Consider the following 13,618-nt stretch of genomic DNA (forward strand, 5'->3'; position numbering starts at 1 on the left):
ATCTTCTTGGCTCGCCGCTCTGACCATGTAACTCCACTTCTGAAATCTCTTCATTGGCTTCCAATTCACTTCAGAGTCCAATATAAACTTCTCCTGTTGACCTACAAAGCTTTTCACAGTCTAGCTCCTTCCTATCTCTCCTCTCTCATCTCACACTATTGCCCCGCCTGTGCTCTTCGCTCCTCTGATGCCATGTTTCTCGCCTGCCCAAGGGTCTCTACTTCCCTTGCTCGGCTTCGTCCATTTTCTTCTGCTGCCCCTTATGCCTGGAACGCTCTTCCAGAACACTTGAGAACTACAAGTTCAATTGCAGCTTTTAAAGCTCAGCTAAAAACTTTTCTTTTTCCTAAAGCTTTTAAAACTTGATTTTGTTCTGACTTTATACTGTTAGTTTTACCCTACCCTGTGCCTGTTTGCATTCTCTTCCCCTCCTTATTGTTTTATTATGATTTTATTAGAATGTAAGCCTATGCGGCAGAGTCTTGCTATTTACTGTTTTACTCTGTACAGCACCATGTACATTGATGGTGCTTTATAAATAAATAAATAAATAAATAAATAATAATAATAATAATAATAATAAGCAAAAAAGACCATCCCTGCCCTACTGTACAGTTTTTAGAAATCATTTGAAGTAAATATCTGAACACCTTGTCTTAAACATTTTATTCATCATGCTAAAATAAAACACCCCGTAATCCTTTTTTTCTTCATTTTTTTGGGGAAAAACCCCAAAAAAGGCTTTGGAAAAAACGGAAAAAAAACACCGGTTTCCCCCCCAAATTTTTCTGGTTTTTTTCCGGACCTTCACAACTCTACTCTCAGGTAAGTGAGTTTAGGACTGCATCCTAAAAAAAACCTAAAAAAACTTTGAAGACAACGGCAAGGCACAGAACGACGAAGTAGTGGCTGTGACATCTTTAACGTGTCTTTTCCCCTCAGAATGAGAACTGGGCAGGATCTACACTACTGCTTATAACGGTTTATAATGGTCATGACAACTGTTCAGGCCCAGGACACATTACATATAGTTTTCAAAACGTTTTTAAAGTGTTGTATCCACCGTTTTCATAATGTTTTTTAAAGTGTTATATCCTGCTTGGTGTGTGAGGGCATTTATCCTTAAGGTTTTAAAATCTAGGCGACAGCCGTTGGCGTCGCCGGTGTGCCAGTTAAGTCACTCAGGAGAGGGGCTATGTGAGAGAGAGAGAGAGAGAGAGAGCGGTGGGGGAGGGCGGTTTTACCCGCAGCCAATTAGACCCCCTTACAAGGCAGTCGAGGGCTCGCTCGCGCTCATGGCTTTAGATTAGAGGCCTATACGGACTCCATCGCGCCTGCGCGCTTCTTTCCCATCAAGTAGGATTTAGGCGAAAGGAATGTATGCGCATGCGTTGAGTTTACCTTCCTCTCCTCGTATCGCCCGCGCCTAGGGAGATTCCTCCCCCCTCCCCGCCCGCCCCGCTAAGGAGAGGATAAGCGGCTACCGGTACTGAATGAGAGCGGCGGCGGCGGCACCAACAGCAGCAGAGACTGAAGTAGGCGGACGAGGGCATCAAGCTGAACGGCCGCCCGTTTGCTCACAGCGTTTTGCCTCCTTTCTGCTCCCGCAGCGCTTGGTCGCTTCTCTCCCGTCAGGTGAGTGAGCGAGTGAATAAGTCGAAGAGAGCTGTGGAGGCTGCTTGGCATCGGCGTGTGGGCGAACGCCGACCCCGTGGGCGCCTCACCGAGGCCCTCAGGGCTGGGAAGGAGGCTCCCCGCTTCTTTCGGGGGGCGGTTGGGAGGAGGAGGGGGGGTCTTCAACCGTTCTTTTCTCCCTCTCTCACCCCGGGCTGCTTTGGGGCATAATGTGCCTCGTTCATCTCCTCTCCCCCGGGTGAGGTTGGGGTCCGCAAGCAGCAGCAGTGTGCTTCCTTCCCCCTTTCTCCTGTCAACATGGTTTGGGTCCTCCATTTAACCCCACTCAATCCCCCCCCATTCCCCCCCCCCCAACGACCGCATGCTCTTCTAATTCCTGAGGAAACGGGGTGGACGGGGGGGGGGCGACTGCAAAAGACCTAATCGCCCCCGTTGAATCTTACGTTCATGGGATGGGCATGAAATTTGAAATTTTCATCAGTTGGAAAAACAGTACATACAAATTAGAGCAACACCAACCAATCCCTCCTCCAACTGGGACCACAAATCTCTTGCCCTTATTTATTTATTACATTTTTATACCGCCCAATAGCCGAAGCTCTCTGGGTGGTTCACAAAAATTAAAACCATAATAAAACAACCAACAGGTTAAAAGCACAAATACAAAATACAGTATAAAAAGCACAACCAGGATAAAACCACACAGCAAAACTGATATAAGATTAAAATACAGAGTTAAAACAGTAAAATTTAAATTTAAGTTAAAATTAAGTGTTAAAATACTGAGAGAATAAAAAGGTCTTCAGCTGGCGACAAAAGGAGTACAGTGTAGGCGCCAGGCAGACCTCTCTGGGGAGCTCATTCCACAACCGGGGTGCCACAGCGGAGAAAACCCTCCTCCTAGTAGCATATAATATATATGCATATAATGTTTTAAAACCACCAACACCAACCAATTCCTCCTCCAACTGGGACCACAAATCTCTTGCCTATATGCATATAATGTTTTAAATTCACCAACACCAACCAATCCCTCCTCCAACTGGGACCATAAATCTCTTGCCTATATGCATATAATGTTTTAAATTTACCAAAGAAATACAAGAAAGACGGTCAGATATTTAAGCTACTCTGAGTTAGGGTTATTAGCAAAAACTTGAGTTGATTCTGTATTCGTTGTGCTACGCCTAATTCTGACACACCTATTGGCTCTTACATTGGTTGACCTTTTGGCCTCACTTTAAAAACAAAACAAAACTCTTAACCTAGTTTGGTTTCCTTTTCTCTGTACTCCGGATGTGTGTATATAAAAAAATGCATACACCTACCCACCCACTTCAGTGGCCAATCATGTATTGGACGAAATAGGCTCTGGCTTTATGGCACAATGAATGGATTTATCTTTAAGGGAGCAATCCTATGCATGCTTAGACAGAAAAAAGTTGTGGGGAATGCTGGGAGTTTTAGGACTTTTCCTGTCTAAACATGCATAGAATTGAGCCCTAAGATGCCAGAGGGTTCCTTGTTTTTTCTTCTAGAGACTGGCATGATTATACTCATGGATTGGCCCTTTCATTGTTTTGTTTTGGGAGAGGAGTGAAGTGTCCCTTCCCATGATAGACATATTTAATTTGCCCATATATATATATATATATATATATATATATATGGAGCCCTGGACTAACAGGTTAGCTTCCACTCTCTCCTTCCCTTACTTGTCAGTATAAGACACTGGACATTGTTATCCTGTTTTTCTCAAGCTTAAGGAAGTTTGCAATTGTATAATTAGAGTTATGGGCCCTGTCTTGCCCTACTTGAGGGCATGTGGTGGTGATGGTTCTGCATATACCATGATGGGTACACAGTCTAATCTCGCCACACTCTCCCCCCACCCTTGCTCTGTGGAACTAAGGTCTAAAAGTGGATTGCCAGTTGCTTCCTTCACAATTTTTAGGGCTAAGGGCTCCATCTGCCATGTACTGCAGAGGGGAACCGCCAACTTCCACAAAGTCCCAATGCCTGACAAAGTTGGAGTAACCACCGGGGCTTATCAGCCACTCTTCCCCAAAAGGTATTTGTTTTGCTGGGCAGCGGCTAGCTTTATAGGAAAGTAATTTTGAGTAGGGATGAGCAAATAATTAGGCCAACCCTTCTCACATGCTTCCTTGCCAAAGTGCACTCATAGCAGGTTCCATGGGTACAGATGCTGCTTCCCCCAAGTTCTTGTTCTCCCCCTAGTTTGGCAACTTGTGTGGGCCGGAAGTCCCCCACCCCTTTCTGGGGCTGGGTGTGCTGCAGAGGTCATTAGTTGCCAATACATACTAGAGAGCTGTAGCTGTATAGATAGTCCCAGAGAACTAATTTATATTTTATTACTGGGGAGAATAATTTTTACCATGGCTACCATAAAGACTTCAGGTTCTGAATTGATGCAGGTGAAACCCAAAGAAATACCTTGTTTGACACTTTTAATTCACCAACAAACCTTGTCCTGCCTAAGTATCATCAGATCTGTATCTGCATGACTGAGTGGTTAAGAGAACAAAGTGGTAATGGAGGGCCCATTGTTGGAACAGTAGCCCTGTTCTGCTCTTTGCTTCTGGTGTGTGGGTTGACTAGTTATACAGACATGAAAATGAACACAGAAGAACTCTCCCACTCCCCAAAACAGAGCAACTTAGTACCAGTGGGATATATATATTTCCCCTCCCATGGTTAGGGTGGGGCTTAGCAACTAGCAAGGAGAAGTATGGATAATGGAGGCTCAGCATATGATAGCAGGAGCAGTTACTCTGCAGGCTGAAGATTAGCCCACTAGACCTCTGTTTTGGCACAATAAGCAGGAAGTTAAGTGAAGTATATGAGGAAAGACAGACCCCTCCTTAATGCATTTGCGTGATAAAGGATTGATCCACCCCACCGCAACTTTTTAGTGCACATTTATGTACAGGCTGGTGATTAAAGAAAACTAACCTTCATTTCAATACAATATTCCTAAAGTGGGAATATTGTTTGTGACTGAATACTGAACAATAGTTAATTCATGTTAATTATCACAGGAAAAAGGGGAGATAGTCTTATGTAAATGCCTTTGGATCCTTTTTGCTATTTTTCACTTGATTTTGTACTTCTGTATGTATGAGTAATAGGAGGGGATAACCAAAACGTGAGACTGTGTCTCAAGATTCTGAGCATATCATTAGCATCTTGGGATGTGGTCTTGCTTTTTGGTGTTAGTTTTAGTGGATGCACTTTTTTTTTTTTTTTGGCAAGAGAGGGCCTAATAATTCTGCTTAAATATGCTTGTAACTGTGTTCTGTGTCCCAGTGTATGATGAGACATTCAACAACATACCTCCAGGATGGAATATAATGTGCAGCATGGAGAAGAATTAGTAGGGTGTGCAAAGTGTGTGTGTGGTTGGGGTGAATGTGATCTATAAGTAGGTGTAAAAAGACATAAAAAAGGGAAATGAGAAGATTTTTTAAATCAATATAGAAATTGAATTGATGGGAAGTACAATGTAACTTTGTATTATTGTGTTTGCGATTCTTTTTGGATGTATTATACATTTGGGGTTGGTATTTGGGATCTTGAGGTACATAAGAAAGTTTATGTGCTTTGACTAAAGTATTGCTATTTTTTAAAGGTTCTTTATGGTTGCTGTAGGGAGGTATCAGATGGTGTGGTTATTTAGCAAAAAGGAGATTGGAAGAGGACTGTATGTACAACATGGAATGATGATTGCTGTTACACCATGATAGTATAGAACATTTTAATTCTGTTACAAGAACTGACTACCATTTGGAAGAGATTTATAGGACATACAGAGCTCTGAAATGTGCGTGCAGAAAGGCTGAGCCCTGTCAGTGGCTGGCTGCGGATGGTATAAAGATATGTCAAGACAAGTATTATCAAGAGGTATGATCCCTAAAGAAAGCTTATGGCTCAAAGTATATGATTGGTTTGCGTGATTACTCTGTAAAACATAGGTTGAAAGTGTAGGCTAGATGAGAAACCTAAGATATTAGTATTGTTCAGAAGAAACAATTATATCTGATACAGCGCCACCAATGTACACAGTGTTTTACAGCATAAACAAAACAGATAGGTCTCTGTCCTAATAAACATTTTCCCACAAAGCAGTGCCCTCTCACTAGAGGGGAAAGTGGTGAGTGATGTTTGATTGGAACCTTTGCTCTTGAATGTATTGTTTGAACCTACTGTTTGACATGTAGATAACAGGTTTGCTTATGTGAGATACTTTCGCTGCTTCAGCCCATTCTAATCATAAATATATTGGTCTGGATTTCCGCTTTAAATGAAAATGCAAAGCCAGGATTAAGACTGTAAGAAATAAACTGTGTTAATTTCAAAGTTGACAAGCTATTGTAGGGTGCAGGGACTGGGATCTTGGCCACTGCTGCCACAATCCCAGTGATTATGCTGGAAACAAAGTATGCAGAAAGTGTGTACCTTGTTTCCCAGCAACATTGGGCTGCCAACAGCCCAACAAACAGCTGTTGGAATTGCTAATTTTGCAGAAAAACAGGGTACACAGAGACAGCTTCCTTTGCATGCCCTATTTCTCTGCAGAGCTCAAGTAGTTGCTTGGTGGGCTGCCAGAAGCCCAATTCTGTTTCCTATGCACCTTGTTTTCTAGTAAAATTGCTGGGATTTTGGTGGTGACAACAACATGTGGTAGTGGCCACCATTAACTGTGTGTGTGTGTGACTCCCCAATCCTCAGATTTTTTTTTGAAGTTTTTTAAAGTGACATTTTATTTTCTAAACAGTTTTTATTGGTCTGAGAGGTTGGTTTCAGTTGTAATTAGTTTGTCATTTCCTTCAGTCATATCGTGTGAACTGAAGCAAACTATATTTTTGCCTTCACTATGCCACACATACACTCAAGGGAACAATAGTATCTTTTACACCTTGCTGATTGACTTTCTGCTTCAGTAAGGCTTCTATGATTGTTATTGCTTCAGTATGAACTAGGCAACAATTGATCTTCCTTGCCATCTTAAAACACACAGCTTTTGTGTTAGTTTGGTATGTAACGAGGCCAGGAGGATAAAGATGAACCATCAGGACGATGTCTGCATTAGGATCTGTTTGGCTATCCAGTTCCCTGGTGCTGGTTATTGAAAGAGGAAGTTAAGAAGTTTCCTTGAAGTCTTGGGAACAATCATTGAGCTAGAAGAATACAGCAATTCAGATTAATAACTTACTATATTGCCATTGGATGCAGGATTATCTCATACTACTTAGTTTTCCTTAGTAGACCCATTAGAGTGAATCTGGAGAAGTGCATGTTCATAGGATCCTGTATAAGGGAAGGGGAAGAAAGGTATGAATAGAACTATGAAAGCAGAGGATAGTCAGTGTAAAGGAAGAATGCCCAGCAAACCGCTGGCTTTAGACTGGATTTATTTATTTATTTATTTATCATATTTATACCCCGCTCCTCAGCCAAAAAAGGCTCTCAGAGCGGCTTACACTTAGCAAAAAAGACAGTCCCTGCCCTCAGGCTTACAGTTTAATAAAGACATGACACACAAGGAACAGGAGTTCAGGAGGGAGGGAGGGGGGGAGGAGAGAGAGAGAGTTCAACAGGAGCAGGCCATGATGTTTCTTCTGCCTGCTCCTGTCCCCTTGCTCTTTCTTCTTCCCCACAGGGCCAAGATGACAGTTTGCCCTGTGGGGGTGGGGGAAGAGTCCAACAGGAGCAGGCCATGATGTTTCTTTTGCCTGCTCCTGTCCCCTTGCTCTTTCTTCTTCCTCGCAGGGCCAAGATGACAGTTTGCCCTGTGGGGGTGGGGGAAGAGTCCAATAGGAGCAGGCCATGATGTTTCTTCTGCCTGCTGCTGTCCCCTTGCTCTTTCTTCTTCCCCACAGGGCCAAGATGACAGTTTGCCCTGTGGGGGTGGGGGAAGAGTCCAACAGGAGCAGGCCATGATGTTTCTTCTGCCTGCTCCTGTCCCCTTGCTCTTTCTTCTTCCCCACAGGGCCAAGATGACAGTTTGCCCTGTGGGGGTGGGGGAAGAGTCCAATAGGAGCAGGCCATGATGTTTCTTCTGCCTGCTCCTGTCCCCTTGCTCTTTCTTCTTCCCCACAGGGCCAAGATGACAGTTTGCCCTGTGGGGGTGGGGGAAGAGTCCAACAGGAGCAGGCCATGATGTTTCTTCTGCCTGCTCCTGTCCCCTCGGTCCTTCTTCTTCCCCACAGGGCCAAGATGGAAGTTTGCCCTGTGGGGAGGGGGGAAGAGTCCAGCAGGAGCAGGCCCCGATGTTACTTCTGCCTGCTCCTGTCCCCTCGGTCCTTCTTCTTTCCCACAGGGCCAAGATGACAGATTTAGCACGGACCCTTGGTTTGGACACTCAAAGCTCACACAGAATGAGGTTTAAGACCATTTATTCAGGATAAGGGTAGGAAATACATGGGATTCAGCAGAATAAAACTTAGTTACATGCATAAAGTACCAGAACCCAAAGTAAGCAAGCTAAAATCTAAAACTACAGATCATACGTCACCCAGACCAGACTTAGCCGACTCTTCCCTGTTCTTTTCACAGGGTTTCATTATACTATCCTTTTCACTCCATTCCCCCCTCCCTTCAGCTTTGATGCAAGGAGTTACTTCACACTTCAGCCCAGGATGGCTAATCACTCAAGGCCACAAGACAGTTACAATCGGATGACTCCATCTTCTCCCCCTCACGCAGCTGGTCTGGATCTTATCTCCCCTCCTAAAGAACCATAAAAACCATAAAATTCATGCATTAAAAAACATGCCAGTCCCAAGATCTGCTTAATCCTTACAGTCAGCATTGTGGTCTCTGTTTGCTAAAATACCAGTACAGGCTGTAATAATTGAGTTGCTTCTACTGTAAGAGACTTTTCCTTCTCCCACCAAACTTTAAATTTGTTGCTGGATAGAAGTAGTGATATCACCTCAAAATTAGTCAATTCGTAAGTCAAATCTAATAATTTGTCATTCTCAAATGTATAATGAGCCCTGAAGTTGAGCCAACAAGCTTTAATATTTTCATAATTCAAAGTGAGTCTGATTCCAAATTAATTTATATTTATTACACCTACAGAGTAAGCATAACTGAGTAGCCAAATTCGGTCATCTCCTCCATGACAGTGTCAACAACATGCCAAGTCCTGCAATGAACAGGCTTTTTAAAAAAATTCTGACTTGCTGCCTCTGCCTGTGGCTCCATGTTGATCTACTGTTGTAAACAAAGTATATGTGATAAGAGCTGCTCAGAGAAGAGTCATGACATATAACACCATGATGCACAGGACAAAAAAATAACATTTTATGCATGCCATATTCCCAAGAGGAACGGTAGTTATGTGCAGAAATGCAAAGTTAGCTTTAAAATCTAGTAATAACAGAGAACTTCTATCCTAGTTTATAATGTTGGATTTATAACTCATAGAGAGCTTGGGGTCAACTTACCCATAACTAATCACAAGAGAGTAACAGTAGTTCCTCTTTACAAACCAGCACACCCATACTTGTTTGAACAGCCTAGACTTTGCTACTGTATTAGATTTCATAAAAGGTAATATATGTGCTTGGATAGCCCCATTTGTTTCTGTTGTTCTGCCTTGGTTATCATGGTTTAGTCCAGTTTGATTTCTGTAGTCTTCATTCCTCTTGAGCCTTAACTGTGTCAGTGCTTCACCTCCTTAGGGAACTTCATTTTTCTCAGACTTCATGGAAGTAATAACTTTTATACAGTTTATTAAATCATAATTTCTGGAGGAAATTAATTAGAATTTGCTAATGTCTCATACAAACCAGAAATTACTCAGATGCAGGGCTGTGATCAAAAGGTGCCCTTGTGGGGTATGTTTTGCATTTTACCTAGAATAGAGGCATCCTGTCTGTTTATATAAAGCCTGAACCAGCTCTTCATTTTTAGAATTAGGATTAATATTTGTATATACTTAGCATGACCAAGTTGTTTTTTTCCTTAGTAATGTTAGTTCATATCATACACTGACATGTCCTTTTGCATATGTCAATACGTATTATGTGCCATTAGCAATTGCCCTCATCTATGTTTTCTAGTGGCATCTTATCACTGTCCAACAATATCTATTGATGTATACGTCCATGCACTTCTCTTCAAAGTATGGGCTAGCATTCTTGGAGAAACACAGCTGAGTTGATGTACAAATTCACCCTTCGCTTGCATCTAGCTGGGGACAAGTATTTGCTTTATAGATGCGTCTTGAGTAAAATTTGAAGAAATGATCTGTTGACTTTGTAGAAGTACAGTATGTTTGCCCTGCCTCTTCTGCCTACTAGATGCCTTTTTGTTTGACTCACCAGGGAGCATTGTCAAAGACACAGACAGAAAAACAAAAGTGAGGTGAATATCAAAGATGCTGTAGAATAGTTAATCTCTCGGGTCTCTTCCTCCACCCCTTATTTTCTGGTGCTGTTTGCACTTCTTACCTAGTTGCAAGTTGCCTTTTTGAACTTGTTGTCTCCTAGTATGTGTGTGTGTGTGTGTGTGTGTGTGAGAGAGAGAGAGAGAGAGAGAGAGAGAGAGAGAGAGAGAAGAGCCTACATTGGAACCTGATAAAAGCTTGACATAGCTTACCTGAGGAGGGGACAGGGGGTCTGCTGATACCCCTCAGCATTCGCTACTATAGACTTCCTTACAGGATATCATCTTTTTTATTATATTATTTCTAAAACTTACATTTTTGCCACTTCAGTAGTCAATTGTCTTTGTCAACTGAGTAACCATAAGGATGAAAGGCAATTTATAAATCCCCCAGCAGCTATTGATATACTGCAGCAGTGGGCAACACACAGCATTGTCATGGCCCCTCAAGCATGCAACCCCATTCTGAGTTGCCAAGTTCAGCTCTGGCAAAAAAATGCTGCTTTTGGCACTACAGAATGCTGAGAGAGCAAATTTAGGTTCAGAATAAACTAAGTGTTACCCTTTTATTGCTACGGAGTGGTTTGCTGCTAAATTTCAGAGGCAATCCACTGATTTGTTTTGGGTTTTTTTTTTCAAGAAGCCTTGCAGACTACAACCAACCAGGAGAGGAATACAGGGGACAAAAATGGCCCCTGGATGTCCTGTGGTTGCCAATCCCTGATACAATGTATAAACTTAGTGAAAACTCTTTCAGCACCATCAAAAAGCATATTGGGAGGCAATGTTAGCTTAGCATTCAAGTTATAAAAGTAGAAGGGCTCATTCACAATTACACAGAACTGTAGAGAGCAGAAATACAAGAATTGCTGTGAAAAGGTGGCTCATAGACAGGGTGGATAAAAATCAATGATTTTTTAAAATTTAACTCAGATTTGTTTTATTTAAATCAGATTTTTTAAAAATAAAATGCTTTTTGAGGAAAACTCTATCTAAAAATACTTTTCTGTTTAAGATACATTATAGTCCAAGATACATTATAGTCCAAAGATTATTCATCATGAAATAAGGATTCATTTTTAATTATGTAGCATGAGGCTGTTTAAATTTTTTGGTAAATGAATTACATTAATCCATTCACAATGTCATGCTCTTCCAGAGGTTTTGGTAAGATTATTTTTCTCCTTCCAATAAAGTACAGCAGAAAGGTTGTCCAAATATGAATGATTAACCTATTAAACTGGAGATAGTTCACCTTGCAGTAATTTCATAATTATCGATCTATAATGTGTTTCTAATAGTATAACCAAATCAGTATTTGTAACTGTAAAACTAATCCGAAAAGTTGCTATTCTAAAAATGAAACCTTCATCTGGTTGTAAATATTAAGATTATACCAGCAAGAATGAGTCTTTGGTAACTCAGAGTTGTGTAAAATATAGCAAGGGAGAGTGCACTTTTTTGGGAGGGGGGGAAGTCACATGATTAAATCGAGTCTTTCTGAATAGTGATTTAAATCAAATCCACCCTGCTCATAGACCTTTCTTATACTGAGATGTGTGATACCTTTACACACTAGAGCTGAAGTGGAAAAAGCAGAATTGCAAATCCCTTGCACTTTGTTTTCTCTTCTATGTTAATGTAAAAAAACATCTTTTAAGGCTCCACATTTTCCAAACAGATACTTCAGCTTACGGTCTCATTGCAATATTGATCAATCTTGGCATTTGCTGATGCCAACTCTCCCATCAGCACTATACTTGTGTATGTCAGAAGCAAGAACTCCACAAACTTTGCATTTTGGGGAACACTTAAGTATCTCTCTAAGGAAAGTTTGATCAATGCAGCAGTTTGTTTAGATTGCAGATAAAGCTTTTAAAACAGTCTTCTCTCCATATGTATTTCCTGAGCCAAGGCAATATTTTATTTGACCAAATAAACTAGTTTATACTATAGGCTCCTTTTCTATACAAATCAGCTTATAATAAAATAAATAACAATATTAAAACATCAGATAATAGCTAAATGCACAAAGCAGCAGCATAATGCAGCAATTGAGGAGGTAAAATGGGTGGGCAAAATGTGAGCTGCATGTAGTCCTCTGAAAATCCTTGAAGACAAGAGAACTTCCCAGCGGTAACCAAAGGCACCAGGGTTTGAACCTAGGTGCTTTTGCATGTAAAGTACAGACTTTACCACTGAGCTACAGTCTTTCCCTCAGTCCTGCAACCCGTGTGGAGGAAAGCATTCTCCACTTGTATGTGTTCCCAGTTGCTGATGAGCACTTTCAGGGCTACTGTCTACCGGAGCAGCATTTGGTTTCAGATTGCTTCTTGCCCTTTGAACATATCCCCTCTCCCAGTGTATTAGATTGTAAGCCTATGCGGCAGAGTCTTGCTATTTACTGTTTTACTCTGTACAGCACCATGTACATTGATGGTGCTATATAAATAAATAAATAATAATAATAATAATAATAATAATGAATTACAAGCAATTGTAATTCAAATAAAAGCACACAGATCAGTGAGAACCTTCAGAGCCTGTGGAGTGAACTGGATTATGGGGAAATCAGCTTAGTTCTTGGGAGGGCTGTGTTTGGAACGTGAACTAGGCCGCTAACAGTTCAACCTGCCATAGGATGGGCTTTTCAGTGTGAGATATCAAAGAGTTAGTAATTAAGTAAACTGGAGTCCCTAACACTCTGGGAGCAGAAAAGAAAGTGTTAGGATGAAAGTTAGAGAATGGGGAGAAAGAAAGGGATTTCAGGGAGGTTTGTACTAACATAAGCTGTATGATCAGGCTAGTCCCGTTGCTCAATGGCACTAACAAAAAAGGTCTAGAGGAGCACATGTGTCTATAGTCCAAGAGTACTTACATCATAAGGTACAAAAGGTTTGGTTATCTAAACATCTTACAAAAGTTGTGGCGTCTCAAAAATTGCCAGTCTTATGAGCAGCTGCTGGGGTGTTTAGGGGGTGGCAGCCCCCCCAAAACCCTTTCTGGGGACAATAATTATGTCATAAAGTACATCAATGAAACAAGCAGTATCTGTTGGGGAACAGTATACGTGAGTGTCCAATCTGACTTACTTTGTTGGGGCTTACCCCCTTTCAGACCCCTCCAAAGAGAGGTAATGGGGGGGCCACGAATTACATCATAAGGTACATGACTGAAACTAGTACCACTTTGTAGAGATCGCCTTCCTGCATTTTAAAATACCCAATATGACTGCTTTATGTGGGGCCAAACCCCAATCAGACCATTGAGTATGATCAAAGCCATAGCAATTCCCACTGCATAGAATTGGAACTTTGCTGTTCTCATTAAAGAGGGTAATGAAGACCCCATGGATCCAGGTGAAAGGAAGAATGAGGTGGTGCTCTGTCTTGCTCATGAAGCCATGGCTCTGAGCATCAGGGCTGCCACTGCTAATTCCATTACTGCACAGGCCTCTGTTCTCTGCTGACAGAGGTTCCTCCTACCTCCAGGCACCTTACGGAAGGTCTCAACAAGCTTGCCAGGGCAGCTGAGTTTCTTGCAGACGCTTCCATGGACTGCATTCTGC

General features: G+C 41.8%; 1 protein-coding gene across 2 annotated transcripts in view; it reads left to right on the forward strand.

The window, feature by feature from the left end:
• Positions 1-1,530: 1,530 nt before the first annotated feature.
• The window catches only part of RALGPS2 (Ral GEF with PH domain and SH3 binding motif 2), a 142,828-nt gene continuing 130,740 nt past the window's right edge, over positions 1,531-13,618 (forward strand). For both annotated transcript variants that reach the window (XM_063134320.1, XM_063134328.1), the window contains exon 1: positions 1,531-1,635. The gene's annotated coding sequence lies outside the window, so the exon portion shown is untranslated. The remainder of the gene's footprint in view (positions 1,636-13,618) is intronic.

This window comes from Elgaria multicarinata, chromosome 1 (assembly GCF_023053635.1).
Source record: "Elgaria multicarinata webbii isolate HBS135686 ecotype San Diego chromosome 1, rElgMul1.1.pri, whole genome shotgun sequence".
Taxonomy (NCBI): domain Eukaryota; kingdom Metazoa; phylum Chordata; class Lepidosauria; order Squamata; family Anguidae; genus Elgaria; species Elgaria multicarinata.